This window comes from Equus caballus, chromosome 11 (assembly GCF_041296265.1).
Source record: "Equus caballus isolate H_3958 breed thoroughbred chromosome 11, TB-T2T, whole genome shotgun sequence".
In the NCBI taxonomy this organism is placed as follows: domain Eukaryota; kingdom Metazoa; phylum Chordata; class Mammalia; order Perissodactyla; family Equidae; genus Equus; species Equus caballus.
Genome location: NC_091694.1, coordinates 26,134,448 through 26,139,613, shown reverse-complemented (window position 1 = coordinate 26,139,613; position 5,166 = coordinate 26,134,448).

The window sequence follows — 5,166 nt, the reverse complement described above, 5'->3', positions numbered from 1 at the left end:
GTCTGTGCTATGTGGGGACAAGCCTGGATGGAGCTGTTTTCTGATTTGGTCTTCGCCCATCTCTAGTGCACACCAAGCAGGAGAGAGGCCTATCAGAGTGAGGAAAGGAGAAGAGGGGACTTTGTTTTGAGGAGGGGATTGCTTTAGCACCGTTCCCCAGAGAGGAAGGAAAAGGAGAGCTTGTGCTTGAGGGTGTCACTGCTACTTCCCCTCCTGGGTCCTACAGAAGTCAGGGTCCTTGGGGGAGTGGGTGGGAAGGGCCAATGGAGGAAGCAACACAGTTCTATTTCTCTCCTGGAGTCACATTCAGAGGAGCTGGGGCGGCAGCCCCAGAAATGGCCACATGGGAGACCCTTCCCTGCCTCTGTAGGTCGAGGGCAGAGAGGCCCCATCTGCCTGGAATACCGAGGTCCTTCCTCCAGTGATGAGACAGAATGGGTGAAGGTGACAGATGGGCTTCTTCCCCCTCACCCAGAGAGACACAGCAAGCTCATTCTTTTCTGGTTCTTAGTTTATCTCAAGCCATAAGCAGCAGCAAAGAATCTGGCTTCAGGAATACTCAGTCTGGGCCTAGAGTGGACTGGGGGCAGGCCTTCGTTGTCAACCCAACCCAAGACCTTTAGAGACATGGCTGTGCATGGAAGGGCCAGGAAGGAAGTCTCAGCTGGGGTGGATGGTCGTCCTGGCTGTTGGAGGTAGGTGATGTGGGCTGCGGCCCCAGAGAGGGGCTTGTAGAGTCCAGTGGCTTCCTTCCAAGGACTTTCCTCTGCCCTGAAGGCAGGAGCTGCAGGGACTGAGGGCAGAGGAACCTCCCAATTCTGGAGGTCTGCCTTCAACTTGTCACCTTGTTCTCTCAGGGCATGATCCCAGATTCCCCACCTCCTGCAGATCCTTGGCAAAGGTGATCCGGGGTTTGTTGAGGTTCACTTTGGCTTCCTTCTCCTGGAGTTTCATGTACCAAGGCCCAGCTTGGGGAGATTGGTGGGGGCATCTCCAGAGGCTCAGCGCTGTCCCTGGAGAAGTGGGAAGGGGCATAAGGGAAGAGCTTGCTCCCTTCTGCACAGTGGTGTTTCCCTAAGCAAGGCAGGTGGCTGCTTCCTGAGGTGGGTGAGCAGAGCCACAGTTGGGTGACGGTGCAGGCAGTGACCTTAGGGCTTCTTCGTAGCTCGGTGGCAGCTGCAGGGCAGAGCAAAGGCATTAACCAACCCCCACACCCCCCATACACACTTGCCCCTTCTTTGGACTGCTGCTTTCTATCTCTCCTCTCCCCCAGTCACGGTCCTTTCTGGAAACAAGTTGAGTCCTAGAGCTGTTGGCTCCATGGAAACTTTTCTGCAGGAGCCCATCTTGAGTTGCAAGGCAGGCCTCCTTGGGCTGGTGTCTGCCATCCTTCCTTCCACCCAAAGAGGAGAAGTGGGGCCTCCAGCCAAATCCTGGGGCTCTCCATCAGTGGCCCTTTCCTTGTCCTGGCCCGAGGGACTCTAATTGGGTATTATGTGTAAAAAGAGTAATATGAAAAAAGCTCAGTTCTCCAGGGCACCCAAGGCCGGGAGGGCTGAACATTCACCTCTCTGCAGGCCCAGAGTCCGAAGCGCTGTGCAATCAGCTGGTGAATCTGCTGCTGCCGATCCTTCTTTCGAACACTTTCATAGCTGGGCAGGCGAGCCAGCTGCCACAGGGGCAGCTGGTAACTGCTAGGCAGCCCCACACAGAATACCTCGGGCCCCTGGGGATAGCCCTGTGACCAAGAAAAGCCAAGGGAGCCAGGCAGGCACGCACGACGCTTCTCCAACTTCCATCTGGACGTTCTTCCCCAGAGTGATACCACATGCCCTCCTCTTCTTCAAGTCTCTCTAGGCCTCCTCCCATCCTTCTCCTAGCCACACTAGGCTGCCAGCACACACCTCTCCCCCTACTCCCAGGTGGCAGCCCCAAGGGTCCTCCCTTACCTGCATCCGCCGAGACTCTCGGCACCTTTCTGCCTGGACCTCGGTGGGGTGTCCCATGGTGCTGAGGTAGGGAGGGGGGCTGTCCTGGGGGTTATGAAGGACAACTCAAAGTGGAGCTCAGCATTTAGGGTCAGCAAGCAAGAGAGCAAAGCCCAACCATTTCTGTCCCCATGTCCCTCTCCCCATCCCTTTAGTTCTCACTATCGAGTTCAAGGCACAAAGCTTAGACCCTCATTTCAGAAATGCACTTGGGTATAAAGAGATTCCACTACTTTCTGGTCACTAGTCATTCTCTCATGATCTGGCAGCCAGCTCTGATGACCTTTGTGGGGAGAGTCAGAGAAAACCTCCTCTTCCTGTCCCACCTCTCCATCCTCTGTCTGGTGCCCCAACTTGCAGGGATCAGAGCCTGGGGAGGCTGCAGGTCAGAAGATTTCTTTTGCTTTCTCTACCCAGGATCCCATATGGTGTCCCATCCCTGAGGAGAGGACTGACAATACCCCTACCACCACCACCCCTGCCAGCAGTCGGGGCTCTGAGCCTTCCCCTGGGAACTAGGGAGACAGTGGGCCTCCAGTTGCTTGGAGAGCTGGGAAAAGACCATTGTCTTCAGCCGCAGCTCCCAGCACTGGGTCCTGTTTTAACAATGGCCATGGAGGAGGCTGGCCAGGATGTTGTTAACTCTTTGCACACTGCTGCCCTGGCCCCGAGGGAACCCAGGCTGGAAGATGTAGAGTCTGTCATAGAGTAGATTCCAAAGGCGTCTTCCATACTGAAACAGCTTCTCCTTGGTCAGAGAGCAGGTGCCCGTTTGTTGGGATTGGGCTAGGGGACCATGAAGGGAAGGGGTTGTTGGGTAGGGGTGCTTACGTTTTGGCTGGGGCTCCGGAAGAAGTGGCAGGAGCAGAGGACCTGGCAGCACTGGGGCTCCCGCTGGTACAGCAGCAGCAGCAGGATGGCCGTGATGAACACCAGGGATGAAACTACCCTCCCCCAAGGGGCACAGCCGGGTTCAGCCTGGGTCTGGCATGCAGAGTCCCGTCTCCCCTCCCCAGGGTTGGAATTCGGCTCCAGAAGTTGGGTAGGAATGACCTGGCTGGGTCTGGTGTCAGCTTGACATGCAGGGGAGACTGAGGTGCAGGCAGCTCCCTTTGTGCTGCTGCATCAGCTCCCTGTGGGAGAGGTCTGTGCGGGAGAGCAGAGTAGCTTTATCCTGTCTCTTCCGTCAGCCCAGGGAAGGAGACATGTGTGTGAGGGAATTTACAGAGGGACATACTTAGGAAGGGAGGGGCAGGAACTTGTGGCAGGACAGACACCCTTAGAAATGTTGGATCTGAGAAGGCAGCGGAGGGCTCGAGAGTCTGGACTCAGGCTCCTGTGTCCAGCCCCTCCTGCTGTCCTAGACTGTGGCATCATGGAACCTGGCAGGGAAGGGACCTCAGGGATCCTATACTGACCATACACAGCATTCTTCCCAAGTGGCTTACTCTGGATGACCCTATAGAGGAGGCTGGGCTTCTGGCCTATGGTAAGGGGCCAAGGGTGCATCCGCCCCAACCCTGGGACTCGGACAGCAGTAGGGACTTACCAGTGGCCACAATTATGGCTAGGAGGCTGTTGTCCATGGTGATCTCTGCACGTGGAGCATCAGTGGCAGAGGGGTGCCAAGAAAGGACATCAGCCTTGAGCTACCTTGGGGACAGCCAGCAGGGCCACAGGACTGGCTCTCCCTCAACACTGGGTCACCCCCCAACCCAGGAACCGTGGCCCAGAGGGGCAACTTCATTCAGGGCCAGGATATCTGTGGGCAGCTCTCCAGGTTCTTGGCTTCTGCCCCTGCTTGTCCTGGTCAATTCTATGCCATGACCTAGTGTCCCCCAGATGGCAGTCCCCTCTGCAGGCCTGGCAGCCACTAAGGTCCCCCTAGAATCTTCAGAACAGGCTCTGCTTCCACTAAAACTGAGAGACAGCCAGGGGAGCTCCAACTTGCCCAGATCTCTGCACTTCTCAATCCCAGATCCCCTCCCAGCCCAACTCTGCCACCCTCCACTTCCCATTGGCCCAGGTAACTGGGCTCCACATGCCAATTGGCTGTCTCTGGACTTGTCACCTCAAATGGAACAGAGGTGTCCATGGTTGCCCTGGAAACTGGGCACGTGCGGGCCACAAAATACAAAAGCCTCTCTGCCCAGGCTCTCCCCCTCCCTGCAAAGGAATTAGTGTGCAGCTCCAGGGGCCCAGCCTGCCCCAACCGGCCCGCTCCCATCCCCATCCCACATCCGCCTGCCCGGAATCCTGATCTTGACCCCAGGGGCCCAGCCAGGGGAGGATTTCAAAGAAGCCTCAAAAAGCCCAAGCTTCCAGGCTGAGCTCCCCTACAAAAAGATGAAGGGTGGGGACCTCCGGCAGCAGACACGCCGCACTCACATTTGCCTCAGTGACCCGGACAGAGAGAGGGGAGGGGAGGGCCCCTGCTGCCAGGCCCACCCCCTGGACCTATCGGGAGTTGTGGAGCCGGGTCCTGCAGTGCTTCTAACTCATGGGGCCAAGAGAGCCCGCCAGAGCAGTGGGAGTGGGGCTGGACTTCCTACTTCTCCCACTGGCCTGCAAATTAGAATCGCCGGGGGGGAGCTTTAAACCCACGCCACTGTTGGGTTGCCACCTCAGACCAATTAACTCTGAACCCTCTGTCAGGATCACATCCACTGGGCTGAAAGTGCAAACGCAAAGTGTTCACAGCAGGTGACAGTAATGAGTAACTAGGACCTAGGGTGATAGGGTGGGAATGGCAGAGGCTGAAACAGCACATGTCCCGCCTAGGTTCAAAAAAGAGGGCTTTGATAACTTGTGCTAACCCAACAATAGCATAGCCACAGCCCGGATTAAACCTGCAGGCTGGTCTGTGAGCCCTTAGCCAGCAGAGTCTGTGTTCTGATATTTACTGCCTGTGCCTAATATGCTGAATGCAGAGATTAATTTTTCTTTTCATTGACTTAAGAGTTGATGTAAAAAAAAAAATTCTGGAGAAGCAGAGTAGAGCTTCAGATGTTCACTAAAATAGGAGCTAGAATAAACAGTCATCTTAGCCCCTGAACCCAAACACTGTTCTTCCTTGGAATTCTTGCTGTTAGCCCCTTCCTGGTTACCTGCCCTTAGGAAAGCAGGAGAATGTAGTGATAGTGGCCTGGAGGCCTCCTGCTTCCGTCTGAAGCCTGCT